Source organism: Raphanus sativus, chromosome 1 (assembly GCF_000801105.2).
Source record: "Raphanus sativus cultivar WK10039 chromosome 1, ASM80110v3, whole genome shotgun sequence".
NCBI classification, from domain to species: Eukaryota; Viridiplantae; Streptophyta; class Magnoliopsida; order Brassicales; family Brassicaceae; genus Raphanus; species Raphanus sativus.
This window is the reverse complement of record NC_079511.1, coordinates 15,093,235-15,116,692: the sequence shown is the minus strand read 5'-3', so window position 1 is coordinate 15,116,692 and position 23,458 is coordinate 15,093,235. Positions and strand designations below refer to the sequence as shown.

General features: G+C 36.9%; 1 non-coding gene across 1 annotated transcript; it reads left to right on the top strand.

Moving 5' to 3' along the window:
- Positions 1-6,431: 6,431 nt before the first annotated feature.
- Positions 6,432-6,538, top strand: LOC130497915 (small nucleolar RNA R71). The gene has a single exon (XR_008936958.1). It is a non-coding gene; the product is annotated as a small nucleolar RNA R71 (small nucleolar RNA).
- The last annotated feature ends 16,920 nt before the right edge of the window (positions 6,539-23,458 follow it).

Below are 23,458 nucleotides of genomic sequence, written 5' to 3'. Positions count from 1 at the left end.
AGCAAAAATGAAGACTAAGCATTGTCGTTCCCAATACTCTCAAGATTATGCACATGCAAGACTTTCCGAAAAAGGCCTCGCTCAACAATCAATGAAGGCTTAAAAGGAGGGGAGGGTTTTAGGGAGTGGACTGCCACTAGAGATTGTCAAAAAGATCGGCATAAAAGGCGTGACAACTCTAGTGTGTATATCCATGACTTAGCACACAAGGGACCATGAGCAAGAAATTAAGTTCATTCAGTTCATTAAAGGTTGTAGTTGGCTTAAGAGATTGAGTTTCAGGGAGAGTTTTCAAGGCACGAAGCTTACAAGGTTTTCAAGAGAGGCGCATGAACTAAACGAGGCTAGACAGTGCTCTCTACAAGGCATTTTAAATCATTGCTCCCAATGCAAATGAATGCAACTTATATGCTCTAGACTCTCCTAAAAGTGCAAATGATGCAAACTAAATGATTCTTTTTTTTTTTTGGCTTTTCTATGCAAATAGGTATGTGAAATGCAAGACTCAATGCAAGACCATCAAAGCAAACATGGTTAAATACTTGGTACCTCCCCCAAACTTAAGTCACACAGTCTCTGTGTTATTAAGCTGAGAGAGATACCTAAAATAAATCCTAAAAAACAAAGAAAAGCTAGTATATACAAGAGAAGGTTACGGAGTACCTCCTATGGGTAGCGAGTAGAGGCAGATGCCTCGTACTCATCGGTGTCAGGTGGGAACGTGGTGTAGTAGCCGCCTGGCATGGTGCTGTGCTCCTCGAATCGTGGCTGGCTAGAGATCTCTTCGATCTCGATCTCCTCCTCAGAATCAGCAAGGGAGGGTGATTTGTTGCCCGAGGAAGAGGGGAGGATGGGTGGGTTTCTCCAGCGACGCTGTTGCTGCCTTTGGGTGAGAGGGAAGCTAAGGGCTGAGGGGTTTGGTGGAGGCTGGGGTACTGGGTCGTCTGGGAACTCAAAGTCCGCTCTGCTACATCCCGCAATACCTCCCCTAGTCAAGACATCAGCTATCTTTCTCTAGATCTTGGATGTTGACTTCGCTTTCCGCTTCACAGTCTTGCTCATTTCCTTGCACTTCTTCTTGAGCTTCTCAATCGTCCTATCCTGAGCCTTGTTCCATCTCTGGAGCCTACTGATATGATCGTGGGCGTCGCAAAGGGCACCAGGGGGAAGGGTTCCAGAATATGGTGTGAATGTGTAGCGGCGCTGCCCATAGACTGGCTCAACATCCTCATCTTCCACTGTATCAGCTTCTGGCATAGTTCTTCCAATATTCTCTTCTGCTTCCGCGCAAGGGCCGATGGGGTCAAGGGACCCATGCTCACCAAGGAAAGCACCCGTATGAATGATGAAGCTGACATCGCAGGGTCCAGTTAGGCTTGTCAGCTCTCTATTTGGGAGGACTACCTCGGCCTTTTTGCCCCCGATCTTGTAGTGGTAGACGTAGTCACCCTTGTATCTCCCACTAAAGTAAGTGGCTTGCCTCAAGTAAGGAGCATCCAAGAAGATCGGTGCTGTCGCGTCATTTCCCAACGAGATACCCTTGAACTCAAGCAATGGTGTGATCAAACTTCCAATCCCAATCTTTGGTGAGGAGTCACTGGTGGTCCAAGCCCAATCTCTGTAGTGCCGAAGACGTCCCACAAAGAACCTGACCCATCCAACCTCTCTGTAGAGCTCCATGGAGAAAGGGAGCTGCGTGTGTGTGGCGTAGGGCTTAATGGCTGGGAAGAAGAGGTACATGTCTTCATCAGTGATGGTGCCAACTTCCTTTCGTGGGTAGAAGATATGGACCAGTAGCCTGTGTAGATAACGCACTAAGGGATGCCTGATATGAGAGTTCTTGTCTTTGCAAGTAGAGCGTTCGTTACCACTGATCAGCTTCCAAAGCTTCTGGGGGAGGTCGTCGGTTTTTTCAGGAAAAGAGTACTGCAAATCTGGAAAACCCATCACTCGCTCGATTTCCTTGAAGCTCATGGTGTAGCTTCTCCCATGCACTGTGAATTCGATCTTTCCCCATCCTTCCCTTGTAATCCCCACAATCTTCTCCAAAATGGACTTGATCTCTCTGTTAGAAACCTCAACCTGACCACTTGTCTGAGGATGGTAAGGAGTTGCTACCTTGTGCTTCACACCCTTCTTCTTGAGAAGCCCTTCAATCAGTTTGTTGATGAAGTGGGAGCCTCCATCATTGATCACAACCCTTGGGACTCCAAACCTTGGAAAGATGACACTCGTGAACATCTTGGTTACCACCTTAGCATCATTGGTGGGACTTGCTATGGCTTCCACCCATTTGAAACATAATCAACAGCCACAAGGATGTATTTGTTGCCATGAGATGATGGGAATGGTCCTATGAAGTCAATACCCCACACGTCAAACACTTCAACTTCAAGGATAGGATTCTGAGGCATCTCATTCCTCTTGGTAATGTTTCCTCTTCTTTGGCATGAATCACACCTCAAAACAAAATCTTGTGTATCCTTGAACATGTGTGGCCACCAGAATCCTGCTTGTAACACTTTTGCAACAGTCTTGAAGGTGGCAAAGTGACCTCCATAAGATGATCCATGACAGTGTGTAAGGATCCCTTCAACTTCTTCATTGGCAACCACTCTTCTGTAGAGCTGATCCTTGCAGAGAATGTAGAGGTAAGGCTCGTCCCAATAGTATCTCTTCACATCCTTGAAGAACTTCTTCTTGGCATAGCCCACAAGATTCAAAGGTTCTTTTCCTGTGGCTAAGTAGTTCACCAAATCAGCATACCAAGGTTCCTTCTCTTCAGTAGCTTTAACCTCTTCAAGCTTTCTACCAGTCTCACAAGCTGCCATCACTGCTCCAATAGCCATGATCTGCTCTTCTGGAAGTCCCTCATCAATAGGAACGCCACATTCTATTTTCAGTCTAGACAAGTGATCAGCTACACCATTTTCAACTCCAGGCTTGTCTCTAATCTCCAAATCAAACTCTTGGAGCAAAAGGATCCATCTCAAAAGCCTCGGTTTTGCATCTTTCTTGGCCAAAAGGTGTCTCAAAGCTGCATGATCTGTGTAGACAATGACTTTAGACCCCACCAAATAGCTCCTGAACTTCTCAAATGCAAATACAATGGCTAGCATCTCCTTCTCAGTTGTGGCATACTTCATCTGAGCATCATTCAAGGTTTGGCTCGCATAGTAGATCACATGAGTCTTGCCATCTTTCTTCTGGCCCAAGACAGCTCCCACAGCATAGTCACTAGCATCACACATAATCTCAAAGGGTAGACTCCAATCTGGTGGCTGGACAATGGGAGCATTTACAAGCTCATTCTTCAACTTCTTGAAAGCTTCTAGACATTCCTTACCAAAGAGAAAGATCTCTTCCTTGCATAACAGTCTAGTGAGTGGCCTGGCGATCTTGGAGAAGTCCTGAATGAACCTTCTATAGAAACCAGCATGCCCCAATAAGCTCATGATGTCTTTCACTGTCTTTGGGGGAGCCAAACTGACCATCATATCAATCTTTGCTTTGTCTACCTCAATCCCCTTGATATCTTGTGTCCAAGAACAATCCCTTCCTTAACCATGAAGTGACACTTCTCCTAGTTGAGCACAAGGTTGGTGTCTTCACATCTCTGTAGGACCCTGCACAAATTAGACAAACAAGCAGAAAACGAAGATCCGTAGACAGAGAAGTCATCCATAAACACCTCCACAACATCCTCAATAAGATCAGAGAAAATCGACATCATGCACCTTTGGAAGGTGGCTGGAGCATTGCACAGCCCAAATGGCATCCTTCGATAAGCAAAGGTACCATAGGGGCATGTGAATGTCGTTTTATCTTGATCATTGGGATGTATGGGTATTTGGAAGAACCCTGAATACCCGTCAAGAAAACAATAGAATGGATGATTTGCAAGTCTCTCAAGCATCTGATCAATAAATAGCAACGGGAAGTGATCTTTTCTAGATGCAAAGTTCAGTTTTCGGTAATCAATGCACATTCTATGTCCTGTGATGGTTCTTGTGGGTATTAATTCATCCTTATCATTTTTCACAACAGTGATCCCACCCTTCTTTGGAACCACATGCACAGGAGATACCCATTTAGAATCTGAAATAGGGTAAATCACACCAGCATCTAAGAGTTTAAGAATCTCCTTCTTTACAACATCCTTCAGGTTAGGATTTAACCTTCTTTGATGCTCGATAGAAGTCATTGATTCATCCTCAAGATGTATCCTATGCATGCACAAAGTGGGTGAGATCCCTTTGATATCATCAAGGGAGTAACCTATTGCTTTTCTAAACCTTTTAAGTGTTTTCAAAAGTTCAGCAAGCTCAGGTTCAGTAAGTTCACTACTCACAATGACAGGATAGGTCTCATTAGGGCCAAGGAATGCATACCTTACACCATGGGGGAGTGGTTTGAGCTCCACCTTGGGTGCCTTAAGCTCGCTCCAGTCATCTTGCTGGGTGTTCTCTTGTTGAGTCACTGAAGCTACTTGATGGACCTGGTGTGGCAGCTCTTCGTACTGATCTTTACTCTCAAACCCCTTGTGTGAATCCAGCATCATCCCATAGGCTGTACTCTCGAGGTTCTCAATCACTTCAGCCTCTTTCTCCACTGTCAAAGCCAGCTGTAGAGGATCTTCTAGAGACAGCTCTTCAAGGAGTTCATCAGCCAGAGCATCCATCTCTTCAATGTAGAAGATTTGTCCTTGCACAGTTGGTTTCTTCATAACCTCCTTGATGTCAAAGTGGAGAATGTGTCTCTTACCCAAGTGGAGATCAATCTTGCCTTCTTTCACATTCACAATGGCTCCAGCTGTAGCTAAGAAAGGTCTCCCAAGGATTAAGGGATCTTGAGCTTCTTCACCCATCTCAAGTACCACAAAATCTGTAGGGATTTCACAGTTTCCGACCATAAGAGGAAGGTCCTCCAAGATGCCAACAGGGTACTTCACTGAACGATCAGCCAGCACCAATGAGAGTTTACACTTCTTGTACTGAGTGAAACCAAGCTTCTTTGCAACTGACAAAGGCATCAAGCTGACACTAGCTCCCAAATCGCAAAGACATCTCTCAAAAACCATAGGTCCAAGAGCACAAGGCAGTGTGAAGCATCCTGGGTGCTCTAGTTTCTTTGGAACATCAAGTCTCTGAATGATGGCATTACACTCATGAGTGAGGATCATCATACCTTGCATCTCCTTTTTCTTTGCAGCTACAGCATCTTTTAGGAACTTACTGTATTGAGGAACCAGCATGAAAGCATCAATGATGGGCATTGTGATCTGAACTTCACTCATCTGCTTTTCAAACAAGGCTTTGTACTTCTCCAGCAGCTGCTTCTTGAACTTTCCAGGGAATGGGAGTTTGGGCTCATAAGGAGGGGGAACAAAAGGATTCTCAGTTGCTGGAGCAGCAGCTTGACCATTTTTCACTGTTTGCTTCTCTTCTCCCACCTTTCCTTTGCCTTTGGCTTCCACAATCTTCTCTAAGATCTCATCATTGATCTTCTCATCCACAATCACAACCTCATCATCAATGTTGATGGCTACCCCCCCCCCACCTTGTTTCTCAGCATCCTTGGTGAGAGTTAGAGGAGGCAACTGCTTGCCACTCCTAAGGGTAACAGCCTTCATTGTTTCTTTGGGGTTTTGCTCAGGTTTTCCAGGTAGAGAACCTTGCTGGCGGTTTTGGTGAGTAGTCAATGAAGCAAACTGGTTCTCCAAGGCCTTGAACTTGTTGTTGAGCTCATTGTAGCTACCATCAATCTTGTTGTGGAGATTCTTGAGTTCATAGCCAACATGCTTTTCACTTCTAGTTTGAGACTACAAGATTTGTTTCAGTAGAATATTTGTGCTGCTGGCTGGAGAAGCAGAACTAGAAAGATGAGCTTGCTGCTGAGAAGATGGGTTTCCTTTGTTGGGAAAACCAGGAGGAGGATTCTGCTGAGGCTGAGAGTTGCCTTGCTGGTTGCTCCTAGGCTGGTAACCATTCTGCTGGTTGTTTGGGTAAGATCGATGTTGGTAGTTGTTGTACTGAAAATTGGGCTCCTTCTTGTACCAACTGCCATTGTTGTTGATGAAACACAGTTCTTCTTGACCCTCCAAACCATCAACTTCATTAGCACCAGGAGGTGCTTCTTGTGCTGGGTTACCAACGAAGTTCAGCTGCTCTTGTGTAGCCTTATCAGCAATCAGAATGTCGATCTTAACCTGCAAAGCCTTTAACTCTTTCCTCGTCTGCTTATCATCAGTTCTATCTCCTATGTCATGGTCTCCACTGTAGACTGCGTCACTCTTCACCATGTTGTCAACCAGCTCCTCTGCATCTGCTTCAGTTCTCCCCAAGAAGAACCCATTACTTGCAGTATCCAATCTGGATCTGTACTTAGGAAGTGCACCCCTGTAGAAGGTGCTCAGCAAGCTCTCTTTGGAGAAACCATGGTGTGGACACTGAGCTTGGTAGCCCTTGAATCTCTCCCAAGCTTCACTGAAGCCTTCCAAGTTCTTCTGCTGGAAACTAGATATCTCGTTTCTTAGCTTAGCAGTTCTTGAAGTAGAGAAGAACTTCTCCAAGAATGCTCTCTTGCAGTCATCCCAGGTGGTGATGGAGTCGCTAGGTAGAGACTTCTCCCACTGACGTGCCTTATCTCCCAGAGAGAAAGGGAATAGCTTGAGTTTGAAGGCATCCTCGGACACGCCATTGGTCTTTGAAAAACCACAGTAGCTGTCAAACTTGTCCAAGTGATCAAATGGGTCTTCTACAGCCAAGCCATGATACTTGTTGTTCTCGATCACGTTGAGGAGTCCTGGTTCGACCTCAAAGTTGTTAGCCTCCACAGCTGGGGCTCTGATGCCAAGCCTATGACTATTGATGTTGGGACGGTCATAGGTACCAATCGGTCGAGCAGGTCGCGGAGGGTGCTGAGGGTTAACCCCTTGACCGTTTGCAGGTGGATCCATATCGATGTCCTGCTGAGCTCTTCTCTGTCTGGATATACCCCTCTCAAGTGCTCTGATGTCAGGTACAAGTGGAACTAGGTCTGATGTGCCCTTGCTCCTCAAGTTCATACACCTGAAATTAAAAGAGGGATGAAAATGTAGAATCAGTAAACAGAAAAAGAAAAATGACTTAGTCTCAAGTAAGTGACTAAATCTCAATGTTTAAATCAACTCGGAATTTGGCAACGGCGCCAATTTGATGCTAGGAGTTTCAAGGCTCCTAAAACAAATGTTGTAATATGAGTGAAATGTCGAACCAATTCCAAGGGATTCAAAGCACCAAGAATGCAAGTACTTCCTTAATCTAAGTGCAATCGATGATTTGATGATTTCTAGAACCTAGAATGCAATAATTAAATAATAAAAACAGTAAATCAATGAACTTTCTTTTATGAGAAAGGAGAACTCATGGGTATAGGAATTTAGACCTTGGGTGATCAAGCTTCGAACTAAGGATGGCAACAATCAATCAAACTAATCAACCTTAAGCTTAGACACAATCCTAAACAAACTCTATGTCTAGATGAATGTTCATTTGCTAACACATTTCAGACATCAAATGTCTTTGGCTGAATAATATAAAAGCAATCATTAACAACAAGTCTATTGGCTATCTTAACACCCTTAACAACAAATGTCTTTGGTAAAGTGTGTTAAGAGCTTAGGAGAGTTGACTCAGACATATCATCGAACACCTTGTGGGTGGGAGATGTCTAAAGATCAACTTTTGAGAGACCAACTCAATAGATGCATTATGAACACTCTCCTAGGCAAGGAATAAGGTTTGATTTATACTAAAACATCCTAAAACTAACTTAATCACCCTAAATCTTTCTAACCCATGAATTCAATGGTGGATTACTCACTAAGGTTCATGATCATTCTTAAACCCATATTGAATTTCAGATTGATCATAAACCGAGATGAAAATAACAGAAATCAATAAGAAATAAAATAAGAACAAGAGAATCAATGATCCAAAAAGATGAAATCTCCCAATAGAATGATGTTTACCAAGTGACAGAAGATAGATTAGCCTCTGGTGGCTTACACAATACTTAAACTTAGGTTTTAGAACAGAAAAACGTGCATACAAATGACTAAAATGCCCCTGAGAAATTTTTAAGTTCGAGATGAAACGGGCTCGGAGCGACCAGGAGGGGTCGCTCCGCACGGCCGCTGCAGATGAGACGAGCGAGCTGGTCTCCTCGCTGGCTCGGGAGCGCTCCAGTTGATGATTCACAGCGACCAGGATGGCCCGCTGGGACGGGTCGCTCCGGAGAAGACGAGCGAGCGGCACGGGCCGCTGAGGTGAAGCCGCTCCAGGCTGGTGAAGTCGCAGCGGGTGGTGGGAGTCGCTGGGGTGAGGCCGCTCCAGGTGATGAGGTCGCAGCGACCGACGGGACCCGCTGGGGTGAGGCCGTTGTGGCTTTGGTCGACTCTAAATCAGTCCTTTTGCCTCTTTTGAGTCCCCAATGCATCCCAAATGCTCCATATGGTACTCCAACACCTGATAAAGACTTTTGTATGCAAAATGCAACCTAAACATGTCTAAACCCTATTCTAGATGATCAAAATGCATGCGAATATGAAGATAAAACAATGGAAATATGCAAGACATCAATAGATATGATGATGATATTTAGTTTATGAGAAATACGAAAAAAAATACTGTGATATATACCAGAGATTTGAAAAACAATGTTATTTTCAATATGCATGTCTAACATGAAGAGACCAGCACAAGAGTAACTGATTTCCGTCTGATAATTATAATTTTATGTTTTCTTTCCAAATTATTGGTTATTTTGATCTCCTATTCTATGGTCTTGCTGCTGAGAGAGTATACAAGCGTATTTTTTCTAGTGCTAGAAGTTTCGCCAGAATCTTAGGATGATTTTAGGTGAGGCCTATTCCCTTTGACTATATAATCATGTTTATTATGGTTTTTTTATTTTATTTCACATTATTATAATATTCAAAAGTCTAATAATTTGAAGTTAGCATATAATATACATATAGCTTATAAATGAACAATATAGAAAATGTGTTACACCAGAATTAATCATAGTTGATTTCATAATTTATACCAACTCAATCAAACTTTACCAATGAATTTAGGCTTAAGTGAAGAAGTAACCAAATGTCTAACGCATAACCAAACCTCCTGCTGTCTATTGCTGAATACTACAAGTTAGAAAAAACTAACAAATTTTGAATCTGACACTATTAAACGGGAACAATATTCCGGATTTGATCAAATGAAACTTGAAATAACACAAAAACTATATTAACATACCACTAACATTTCACCATGGGAAAGTAGTTCAAATGGCAAGGTTTATATAGACATCCAAATAAGTAGTTCAAATGGCAAGGTTTATATAGACATCCAAATAAAAAAATAAGAAAGAAGATGTAAAGTCAGAACAAGTCAGACATAGCAGACATCTTAATTGTAACAAGTGAAATTCAGTTATAATGTATTTAAATTATACCAAAAAAACAACAATAGTTACCCTTATCTACAGTTGCTCCTTGAACTCATACGCTAATATTGCAGCCCGCCTTCCTTCTTCTTCGAGAATTTCATGAATGATATTTTTACACGCTTCGATGCCATAGACAGCGTGTGTGGCCATTAACAGCAGAGCCATTAATCCAGAATCAGAAGGATTTTTACCATGTGCGACAGATTTCGGCCTAGCAATATTATAACACTGGATATCAGGTTTAGCTCCTATAGTTTGACAGGAAAATTTAGCGAGATAGGGTAACATCTGCACGATGGATGTTATATATTGCTCCAATGACTTATCTTTAAACAGTGTCGTATTGCAATCGAGAACAGTGAGAACCCCACATTCAGCATCAAATCAAATGCCAACCCAATGTTTGCTCCAAACATTGAAAGAAAATTTATACCTTGTTATGGTGGTCCTTTGGATCATCTCCTGAGGGAAAAAATAATCCTCAATCCTTTCGGAAACATGTAGGCCTTTTTATGTCTACTCTTAAGAAATTTCGGATAAGTCCTGTTAATTGCAGAGGCAAATTTGGTATCAAGAAATTCAGCACTACGTAGACCGTGGGGAGGCATATGATGAAGGATCGACGCATGTGACATACCATGAATTTGACCCGATTTTAGCCATGGTATATAAGAGTTTTAGGATAGATTTAATCCATTTTGGAGTCTATATAGCATATTTACAGGTTCAAGAGAAATTTAAGGAAATATGGTGATTTTGGAGCATTTTGGAGCATTTTAGAAATTTCACCCGAAAAGACCATATCGACCACACGAGGTCGACACGGAGAGAGACATATCGATCGATACACCTTCAGTGATATCGATCGATGGGAAAAACACAGAAGTCCAGTTTGGTCACAACCGACTTGAAACCCAAGATTTCATATATTTACCAAGATACCTCCGACGAATTTTAACCTAATTATTATAGTATTTATGTCTTACCTAATATTAAGAAACAGAGAAACTTTTAGACACACTTTTTACCTAAGGTTTTTACAACACAGTTTTGAGAGAGAGAGAATTACTATTGAGAGCTTTCTTGAACACATTTATTTCTATCTATTTTATCTATGCAGTTTTATTTAATTGTTATGATGTTTTGCTTGGCTATGTCTGAGAAAACACCTTTGTTAGATTTAGGATTCAAATAGGTTTTGAGAGATTAGCTCCAAATATGAATACTTGAGCATGTGATATTCATCTTAGAAGATTGTTCTTAATGCTTGTATAGGAGTAGTTAACCTATACATGATGACAGTGGATATTATCCTAGGATCTATCTTCTCTGAGCTAGAATTATCTAGGCGCAGACGACATCATGGTCTAGCAAATCTCTGGTGAACTGTTATCAACCCGCGCTTAAAGCTTACTCGAGGTGCATCGATCGATTCTCCTATAGTGCATCGATCGATTCTCCTATAGAGATCCCTGAATAGAAAACCTAAGTCTAGCGCCTTCATCATATCTGTTAAACTCCCTAATCAATCAATCGAGTAATTGTCTTGCTCACCAGTTTTAAGTTACTTGCAATTTACTGCTTTAGAATCTTTAACCTAGCTTATTTACAATAAGATCTAGTGAGTTCCCTAGCTCCTTGTTGATTTGATCAACTTGACCTCTTTTGATGAGATTAAAATTTTTCTAGGGTAATTTGAGCACATATCAAATTTGGTGCCATTGCCGGGGAGCTTCGATCGCCATTAGATTTTATTTAAGTCTACGTTTTTGTTACTTTACTACTTGTTAGTGATAAAAAAATTTCTTTTCTTTTCAGGTGCATGTCCAGCATAACCAGAAGCAAAAAGAACAAGGAATTTTTCTCTACTGATCCAGCTGCTTTGGAACGTTTCAATCCGTAAACAGATTTTTCATATAAAATAAGATTTAATATGAAATATAAAATTTAATATGATGTTATTAAGATTTATAGACCATTATTTATTCTAAAAAAATTATAATTACTTTAGTTGTCTTTACAAAACTTAGACTAAGTTTTTTATATAAAATAAAAAATGACAAAATTATCAAAATTTTATGATTGGATTATATAATGTAAATTAATAGGTAATAAAACAATCAAGTTTTAAATTAAACATACCAAAATAAATAAATATCTTTTTGAGAAATCTTGAGAAAGTTAAAACAAAATTATAAAAATTTACATATGTATATGTAGAAATATACACATTATTAGTATATAATATAATTTCTTATAATTTGTAAAAAAAAATAACTATTAACACTCAAACAAAGAAAATGCGGTTTGGAACAATATTTAAATATTTTAAAATTATTAACAGTACAATTTAGGTATATATTTTACAAATTTAAGATACGTTTAACGCCTCCAATATTAATAATTTGTATTGTTGTTGAGAAAATATTAAATATATAATATTTGATTTGCCAAATATAACTCAAAACTTGAGTGTAAATACAAAACTATAACCAAATTTGAATTAAATGCAAAACTAACCTAAAATTCTTGTGAAATTACAGCCAGACCTTTGTAACCAAACAAAAAATCAGAACTCATTTTTACGAATATAGCCCCGGAAAGTCTTCTGAGTCTTATGAGATAATGTAAGTCGTCTAGTATGGTTGATCTTTAAAATAATTAATGAATTTTGTAAAAAATATTTTGATAAGTGAAAAATTAAAATCATGTAATTATAAATAGTTTTAAGCAATATAATTAAGATATAAAAAATTGAATGTTTTCAATATAGATGAGTGAAAGTAGTGAATCATGATATTCTTTGGTTTAGATTTTGACAAACATATGTTGTAGTATTGTATCTATTCTTAGGGTTAGATTTTGTAAAGTTTAAATTCTTTTTTGAAAAAGAAAATTTTATCTATACTATTATTTACGAAGTGATTTTTCGCAACGGAACTCTTACATTAAAAGTTAGAGTGGCTAATATCGTTTGTACCCTTAATGAATAAAAATATAAATTATCTATCAAAATAAAAAAACGAATTTTAACTTTCTTGATTAAGTTAAAATTAGTATTATATTAAGAATTATCTAAAATTAAAAAATATATTTTAAAATAAAAAGATACTTCATATATATATATTTGGTTGTTATCTGAAATATTTTTAATATAAAAATAAAAAAACGAATTTTTATGTTAAAAAGGAAATTTAATTTACTTAAAATACATTTTAAAATAAAAAGATACTTTGTATATATATTTGGTTGTTATCTGAAATACTTTTAATATAAAAATGAAAATTTTCTCGGGACAAGGGTGGTTTAGCATGCTAGAAGGATTTACGGGTTTAATGGGGGGCGCGAAATGTTAGGGCCAGTCTATCTCCACTTCATTCCGAGGTAGAGGTTTTAATTTGGGCAATTGAGTGTATGAAGAATTTACGACAGTACCAGGTTACGTTTGCAACGGATTGTTCTCAGTTGGTGAAGATGGTTTCGGAACCAGAGGAGTGGCCAGCCTTCGCAAGTTATCTGGAGGATATTAAGAAATTAAAAGATAGTTTCTCAAGCTCACAGATCATCCATGTAAAACGGACGGAGAATTCAAAGGCGGATCATCTAGCGCGTAGTGCTAGGCAGCAATCGTCTTTCGTCGTTCACATGGATGCAGAGTTCTCAGTTTGGTCCGCAGAGTCTATATGAGTCTTTGTTGTTGATGACAATAAAAATTAAAATTAAAAAAATGAAAATAAATTGAAATTATTTGATTAGATAAGTGATTAAAACTAATATTTTTACAATTAAGCTCTCACTTTAAAAGTTAGAGTGCTTAATATCATTCATATCTTTAATGAATGGAATATATAAATTATCCACAAAAAAAACAAATTTTAATTTTCTTAATTAGATGAGTGATTAAATTAGTAATAATAAGAATTATCACAACAAAAATATATTTTAAGATAAAAGAAATTTCATACATACATATATATATATATATATATTATTGTTATCTGAAAATATCTTTTTATATAAAAATTCAAAAATAGAAATGAGTTAACAAAATATTTAATTAGATAAGTGATTAAAATTAATATTAATGAAAATAATCCTAAATCTAAAAATATATTTTAAGCAAAAATGATAATTGATATGTGTATTGTGTTGTTATCTCAATAATGTTTTAATTAAAAAGTTAAAAATAGAAAATTACATAACTTAATATTAATCAAACAAAATTTTTAATTTATATATTTGAAAATAAAATATTGAATAATTTCAAATATTTATTTATTATTAATAGATATAATGTTCAAAACAAAATTTCAAAATATTTATAATATGTGGATGAAAAAGAAATATTTATAATATGTAAGAATTAAAAAATGAAAACATAAATCAAGGAAGTTTTTTATTAATAATATATGTATTAATAAATAATTATAAAATGATTATGCCCGCCTGAGCGGGTAAGACACCTAGTTTTTACATATATGTGTTTATTTCTGTGTATAGTTACATTTTTTAAGTTTAATTTGATTTTATGAAATGTTTAGTTAGTTAAATTAGTTTAGGGGTTATCTTTAGGGTCTAGGCAACTTACAGGGAAGTCGTATAAAAGACTTCTCTAAATATCTTCTAACTCCGGCTAAAAATATGTTAATTTCCCGCTAAAAGTAATGAACTCTTCTGGACGACTTACAAGTAAGTCATCTAGGAAATCTTCTATTAGAAGACTTACTTGAAAGCCTAGACGACTTATTTTAAAGTCTTCTGAATCAAAATATTTAACCCAATTGGATTTTTTGTCAGCCTATATAAAGAAAAATTTATACATTCTCTCTCCTCCTCTCAAATAGCTGCAACAAAAATGTTATGTTTCTCGTTCTAAAATTCTCCAACATTTCTCTAATCTCTTTGAACTTATTAAACACCAAATTTTATATCAATTTATTGTTTTTGTCTCATGTCTTTCTCACTAATGTATCTTATTTTTGCAGGTTTTTCATCACATGGTTCTCATCTTCCACTCATTTAAAGGTATATCTATCAATTTTAGATATGTATTTTGTGTGTTCTATAAAGGTATATTTATATAATATTCCACTCATTTTCTCTATTTTTAAGTCATTTGAACGTTTTTGGATATGCAAATTTTTAAGATCTTGATTTGGATATGCAGACGTTTCCAGATCTGGAAGAATTCTAGGAAGTCTTCTAAAATATAATGCGTAAGAAGACTTCCTCGAAGTCTTCTAACAGAGTTTTCTCCCATGTCTCCATTTCAAAACAGATCTGAGCATTTTGGTAAGTTTTTATGTCTGATTTTTCTTCATTTGGTAACCTCATGTTGTATAAAGTTCTTACATTTTCTCAAACTAAAACTCTCTAAACCCACTCTAATCTCTTTCACTTGAAAAAATTAAACTTTATATTATTTTGTTTTTTCATGTCTTTCTCACTAATATATCTTTTTGTTGCAAGTTTTTAATCAGATGGTTCTCATCTTCCACTTAGATATGTACGTTGTGTATATATCTAATCTCCCACTCCTTTTCTCTATTTTTAAGCCTTTTGAACGTTTTTTTTTATATACAGGTTTTTCAGATCTGGATTTCGATATGCAGATTTTCAGATCTGCAAGACTTCCCATAAGTTTTCTCCGAAGTCTTCTACAATATAATGTGCTAGAAGATTTTCAGGAAATCTTCTGGCAGAGTTTTCTTCCATATCAAGTGGAGTCCAAACTTGTCTTTGTAGGGTAATGATCTATAATAGTTTTGTTTATGGTTTGTTTTGTGATTTGCATATGTACTCCTTTAGTTGTGATTTTTTTGTAAATTTGAAGATATACTAATGAAAAAAATTTGGTAAATATGTTCATTTTCCACAATATTATCTTGCCAAAATTACTTGATATAATTGAAGTTATTATTACAATTTCAATAGCAAAACACAATAACACAAAAAAAAAATCAAATTTATTACAACTAAGGGAGAAGAATTCTCAAGAACACTTAGTCAGATTCACAAAAGATAAAACATTACATAAGTTCAAAGATACAAAACTTTCATTAGAAGTCTTCTTGAGAAAATAAACATATCTTTCTTTGATATGTGTGACACCACTCATTATACTCGGTTTCATAGTGATTGTTCTTTAAGTCCTCAAAGTGCTAGAGTCATAGACTTCGCCCTCTCCTTAATATGTTACAAATAATATTAAATAGTTAAAACATAATACATTTTTTACATGTTTGTGCTGAAAAACTAAGTCAAATTTAGTTTTACAAAAACTAAAATAGAAGACTTCAACATAAGTCTTCTTCGATCAGTTAGAAACTATAATAAACATGAATGTTGATAACCTCATAATTATCACCAATTAAGTTGTGAATTTTATTCAGTAACCCCAATATTTGATATACCATGAATTTGACTCGATTTTAGTCATTGTATATAGGAGTTTTAGAACAGATTTAATGCATTTTGGAGTCTAGATAGTATATTTATAGGTTCATGAGTAATTGGAGGAAAGATGGTGTTTTGGAGCATTTTGGAGCACTTTAGAGATTTCACCCGAGATGACCATATCAACCACTTGAGGTCGACACGGAGAGATACATATCGATCGATACACACTTAGTGATACCGATCGATAGGAAACACACAGAAGCCTAGTTTGGTCGCAGTCGACTTGAAGCCCAAGATTCCATCTAATTACCAAGATGCCCCTGACGAGTTTTAACCTAATATTTACTATTTATACCTTGCTTAAGTATTTGAAGAAAGAGAGTCGTTTTTATGAGTTGAGAGAGAGAGAGAGTTACTATTAAGAGCTTTCTTGAATATCATTACTTTCTGTTCATCTATATATTCTATGCAGTTTTATTTAATGTTTATGATGTTTTTCTTAGCTATGTCTAAGTAAACACCTTGTTATATTTAGGATTCAAATAGGTTTTAAGGGATTAGCCCCAAATATAAATATTTGAGTTATGATATTCATCTTAGAAGATTGTTCTTAATGCTTGTGTAGAAGTAGCTAACATATACATGAAAATAGTGGATTTATCCTTGGATCTATCTTCTCTGAGTTAGGATTTGTTAGGTACAAGCGACATCATGGTCTAGCAAACTTCTAGTGAACTGTTATCAACCCGCGCTTAAACCTTACTAGAGGCGCATCGATCGATTCTCCTATAGAAATATAGATCGATTGACGCAAGGCTATGTCGATCGATACGTTCGACAGAACATCGATCGATGCCTTCCTGATTATGACATGCGCGTGTAGTGAATCAATAGATCTAGTAATAGATAAACCTAGAAAACGACAGTGGTACAGTTATTGTTACTGTTGGGTTCTTTAATATCATACAAGCATCTCACATAAGCATTCATATCATTATAATCCTGATAACCTGAATAGAAATCTTAAGTCTAACGCCTTCATCATATTTGTTATACTCCCAAATCAATCAATTGAGCAATTGTCTCGTTCAACATTCTAAGTTTACTTGCAATTTATTGTTTTGAAATCTTCAACCTAGCTTAGTTATAATAAAATCTAATGTGTACCCCAGCTCCTTGTGGATTCGATTCCTAAGTACTACAACTTGACCTTTTTTATGAGAGTAAGATTGCTCTAGGATAATTTGAGCACGTATCAAATTTGGCGCCGTTCCCGTGGATCAAACCCGGGTCACCCGCGTGACAGGAGGGAATCTTACCACTATACTACAACGAAAACATGAGTTTGTAAAAACCATATAATATACCATGAATTTGACCCGATTTTAGTCATGGTATATAGGAGTTTTAGGATATATTTAATGCATTTGGAGTCTAGATAGCATATGTTGGGGTCGAAATCGGACAAGGCAAAGTTGGCATCCAAATTTCTGTTAAAAAAATATTTACTTAAGAATTTCTACGTTTTTAAGAAAGGAAAACGTATACGAAAAACTTATACGAAAAACTTGCGGGAAAATCTTGTTTTAATACAACAATTTCTTAAAAACAACGATTTCTTAAAAGAACGATTTCTTAATCAACGATTTAAGAAAATAACGATTTCTTAATCAACGACTTAAGAAATCAACGATTTCTTAATCAACGACTTAAGAAATCAACGATTTCTTAATCAACGACTTAAGAAAGCAACGATTAATCAACGATCTAAGAAATCAACGATTTCTTAACAACGATACGATATCATCGAAGGTCCAAACATCCGCAAACAAACATCCTAAAAGCACCGTAGTATCACAATGGTTTCAGACGCTTGGACGATGGATTTCACTCCATGGCACAAATCCAATCGCGATGGCGATCGGGTCACGAACAAGAGCTCGATTGTTATAGCGATCGGATCACGGAATCACGCTTGGTCGCTATAACGACCGAGCCTCGATTACAGCTCGGTCGCTATAGCAACCGAGCTCCGAGCAGAGCAATCTCTCGATCAAATGGGATCGTCTTATCGGTTTACAATGAAACCGCAGAAACTTAATTTTATCGGAGAAATCATAACAAACGTCTCATATCGAAAGAAGGCCCAAAGGGTCCCAAACTTGATTCGAGGCCCACTTACAATTTTTAAAAATCCAATAAATCTTATGATGGTTTATGCTTGCAGGATAAACATCAGTTTCCGCGGATAAATAGAAACTTTCCGCAGATAATCATGAAGATCGGAAAAAATGGAATATTTCTATTTTTCGACTATCACAGCTTAAGGGCAAAAGGGGGAAGCGTAAACCGACCTAGGAGGGAGTATATAAGGAGCTCAAGGCGAGAGGCATAAGAGAGAGACTTTTCTCAGAGCAAACTTAGCACTTAGAGCGATTTAGGAATTTTTCCGTTTTTGTTATTCGAGCTGCGACTCAATTTAGGTTTAGCCACCTTCGGGTATTAGACTAGGGATCTCGCCGACAGCTCTCGTAGCCGAAGCACGTTACCTTGTTGTTACGCTCATACGCAGATTCGGAATAAAATTCCTTCTTGCTCTCTTTTTACGATTTCTTATTTTATTTCTCGTTTATTTTTGTGTTCTGATTGCTTGGCGTGTGGTTTCTCAGAAATCCGGGACCTCTGGGAAATTAGGATTTTCCTACTTTCCTAAAATATACGAAGTATTGACGGTGCGAATTTCGGTTCCCACAGCATATTTACAGGTTCAGGAGCAATTGTAGGAAAGATGCTGAATTTGGGGCATTTTTGAGCACTTTATAGATTTCACCCGAGATGACCATAACGACCACTTGAGGTCGACACGGAGAGAGACAAATCGATCGATACACACTCAATGATATCGATGATAGGAAACACGCAGAAGCCCAGTTTGTTCACAGCCGACTTGAAGCCCAAGATTCCATCTAATTATCATGATGCTCCTAACGTTTATACCCTCCTTAAGTGTTTGAAGCAAGACAGCCGTTTAGTGAGTTGAGAGAGTTTTACAAAGTTGTGAGAAAGAGAGTTACTAATTAGAGGTTTCTTGAACACCATTACTTTCTATTCATCTATCTATTCTATGCAGTTTAATTTAATGTTTATGATGTTTTGCTTAGCTATGTCTGAGTAAACACCTTGTTAGATTTTGGATTCAAATAGGTTTTGAAGGATTAGCCCCAAATATGAATACTTGAGTTGTGATATTTGTGGGAACCGAAATTCACACCGTCGAATTTTGTTAAATCGGACGAAAGTCAAGTAAACCTAACTTTCCATGAAGGTCCCGAATATCTGCTGGGCCACGCACAACACAATCAGTATGATGAAAAATTTGGAATAGTAAAATTGTAAGAACAAAAGTAGAGCAAAAGATCTTATTTCCGAATTTGCGTTTAAGCGTGAACAACAAGTAAGAGATCAGCTACGAGAGATGTTGATCAGTTCGCTAGTCTAACCGCCTAATTCTAACCTAGTTGAGTTGTAGCTCGCTAGTAAAAACGGAAAAATGCCTAAGTTGCTATAAGTGCTGAGTTTGCTGCAAAATTTGTTCTCCCCGTGCTCTTTACCCCAAGCTCTCCTTATGTACTCCTTCTAGGTCGGTTTATCCTTCCTTTGGGCCAAATCTGTCGCGTATCAGACTTTTTCCATTTTTTTTCGATCTTCATGTTTATCGAGAAACTTGACGTTTATCTTCGGGAAACTTGACATTTATCTTTGGAAACTTGACATTTATCTTTGGAAACTTGACATTTATCTTTTCATGAAAAGATAAACATAAACCGTCATATTTATCTCGAGCTTCATCTTTAAAAAATCGTAAGCGGGCCATCCGGTCGTATTCGGGCATTTTTCGGGCCGTTTTTTCGACCTTCGATGTTTTTACGATTTTACGAGAAAATACTATGTCATGGTATCGGTCTTCCGAAGGAACCCCATTTCCTAGAATAGTTGAGATGATTGGTGTTTTAGAATAACCGTAATCGTTTTATACGATGAATGGAAATCTTTCTGTTAACCAAACCTTTCGCGGTTTTTCGAAACTTTCCCAATCATTCCGATCGAAACGAAACGGGGGTTTTATATTCACGATTTCATGGATTTTAACTACAAGGCTTCGAGCAAGGATGCAAAGTATGTGATTGGACTAAAGTCGGGATGGTTTTACGAGGAATTGGCCGCACAGGACCGCGGTGTGGCCACGCTCGCCGGCGCCCAGGGCCGTGACGCTGTCGCTGCCCCGGCGCCCGTGGCCGTGACAGGGTCGCTGCCGCCCGGGGCCGTGACAGGGTCGCTGCCGCCGGCACTCAGGGCCGTGACGTGGTCGCTTCCGCCGGCGCCTGGGGCCGTGACGTGGTCGCTGCCGCCGGCCCCCGGGGCCGTGACGTGATCGCACCCGTCTGCAACTAGACCCGTGCTTGTCGGGTAACCCGCTTTGGTTATTCTTTTTCTTGGTTTTTTGAGGTTTTAACTGAAACTTGGTTTTTCGAGGACTTTCGGGCATCGATTCCGTCTTGACCGATTTTGACACCAACAATATTCATCTTAGAAGATTGTTCTTAATGCTTGTGTAGGAGTAGCTAACCTATACATGATAATAGTGGATTTATCTTTCGATCTATCTTCTCTGAGTTAGGATTTGCTAGGCGCAAGCGACAACATGGTCTAGCAAACTCCTAGTGAATTGTTATCAACCCGCGCTTAAAGCTTACTCGAGGTGCATCGATTCTACTATAGATATATCGATTGATTGACGCAAGGCTATGTCGATCGATACGTTCGACAAAAAATTGATCGATGTCTTCCTGATTATGACGTGCGCGTGTAGTGAATCATTGGATCTAGTAATAGATAACCCAGAAAACGATAGTGATACGGTTATTGTTACTGTTGGGTTCTTTAATATTATGCAAGTATCTCACATAAGCATTCATATCATTATAATCTTGATAACCTGAATAGAAATCCTAAGTCTAGCGCCTTTATCATATCTGTTAAACCTCCAAATCAATCAATTGAGCAATTTTTGAAATCTTCAACCTAACTTAGTTATAACAAGATATAGTGTGTGCCCCAGCTCCATGTGGATTCGATCCCTAAGTACTACAACTTGACCAATATACATGAATTAACAAGAAAATGTTAAAAGGTTTTTTTAGTTTGAGAGAAAATGAAAGTTTATCAAACATTGACGTAGACGACTTGACGACTTCCGTGGAAGTCGTCTAGAAGGTGATTTTTGCAATTGACTTTTAAATGTGTTTTCTAGAGACGACGTATCTGGAAGTCGTCCAACTTTCTTGTAAACAAAAAATCTCGAAAAGACATTGAGACGACTTATCCATAAGTCGTCTAGAGTAACCAGGGTTAGTTTTGCAGTTGACCGGATTGTGTCAAAATTTTACTTTTCCTAAACGGCTTACACAAAAGTCGTCTAGTAGAAAAATTAAAAAATAATATTTTATTATACCTAAAAAACTTCCGTATAAGTCGTCTCATGTTAATTAAGAAATAAAAATAAAAATTTTATTTTTTTTCTAGACGACTTACATGGAAGTTGTCCGTCTGATGACTTACATGGAAGTCGTCCAAGATAAGAAAGGTTTGACTAGAATCTTAGAATAAAATCATGGACGACTTTCGTGTAAATCGCCTAACCGATAACTTAGGTGTAACTCGTTTAGAAAAAAAATTAAAATTTTAAGTTTTATTTTTCAATTGCAAAACAAACATGAGACGATTTACATGGAAGTCATCTAGGTTTAATAAAATATTATTTTTTTTAATTTTCTACTGGATGACTTACATGTAAGTTGTATAGGAAAATTCAAAATTTTGACACAATTCGGTAAATGCAAAACTAACATGTTTACCCGAGACGACTTACATGGAAGTTGTCTCGAAACTTTTTTTAACAAACCAAGATGGACGACTTTCATGTAAGTAGTCTCTAAAAAACACACTTAAGAGTCAATTGCAAAACTAACCTCTGCATTGACTAGAAGACTTCCATGGAAGTCGTCTACAGCCAGACGACTTACCCGGAAGTCGTCTATGCGAACAGATCTGAAAAAAAAAACTGATTTCATAGTTTCAACCAGTGAAATAACTAGTTTAGCACACATAAATCTTCTCCAAGCACCTAGGATCTCAAACAAAAGTGATCAACTAAGAATCGTAAGCATTAATGGCTTTATGAAGCATAAAATTTTTAGATACATAATCTTAAGTTTTTAGATGAATGTAGAGAGAAAGTGAAAGAGATGTTGTTTTTAGTTCATAAGAATTGAGAAAGAATGAGTGTAAATTGATTTGAGGTGCATTAAGAGCTTCAAAATGGGTGTTCACGGTGGTTGATGTATTGATGGTAATGGTAATCTTGTAAATATTTGAAGATAATGAGGTTGAGAGAGTAAAAATGCAATTTTCGAAAAGAAAAAAACTAATGGCATTCTCGTGAATAATATGAACTTGTGGGTGAATATTGAGAAAGAATAAGTGTAACTCGATTTGAGGTGCATTAAAAGTTTCAAATTGGTTGTTCATGGTGGTTGGTGTATTGATGGTAATGGTAATCTTGTAAATATTTGAAGATGGTGAGGTTGAAAGAGTAAATATGCAATTTTCAAAAAAAAAAACTAATAGTATTTTCGTGAATAATTTGAACTTTTGGGGTGAATAGAGTAAAAGAAAAATAAAATAAAAAACATGAGTTAGGTTTAGGATTGACTTTAAATTTTGAGTTAATTTTGCAAATAGTTCTATATAATAATAAATATTAAATTAATTTATTTAAATCTTACATATTTGAAAATTAATATATGCATATACTATAAATAAAATATTAATGATTAAATATGTGTTTTTGAATTTTTAGCAATTAGAATAATAAAAATGTTTTCCTATAATAATATACTTCCAACCACACCTATAATACTCTTTTCAGTTCTTGTAGTTCTTGTGAAAAAAAAGAATGGTAACCGACTTGTTGAACTGCAGTGCGTATTACTCATACCGCAGAAAACATTCAAGGCCTTAATCTTTTCTATGGTGTGATAGTTTCTTATATAGTTGGCCACTCTAGTTGTATAAAATGACTAAATGCTTATTTTCACGTGTTAAAAAGATTAATTAGAGTTTCGATTCGGACTCTTCATTAATACAAACACCATACATCTATCTTATTAAAACAGAAACATTATGTTGGACTTAACATTTATTTTGTAAGTTTTTAAATTAAATACACTTTTATACTTTATAGTTAAACCTACATTAAATCACTAATATTCCTTTCTTTATACTACTATCATGTTTCCAAACAATATACTTATTTCTTTATACTACTATCAATGTTTCCAAACAATATATTTTTATACTACTATCAATGTTTCCAAACAATATATTTTTATAAAATAACTACTATTTTTAGTAATTAATCTTAGTTATTAATTTTTGTTATTTTATATCTATCATTTTCTCTTTAAAATTTTGTAGAAACGTCATAATTCATAAATTGCAAAATAATGAA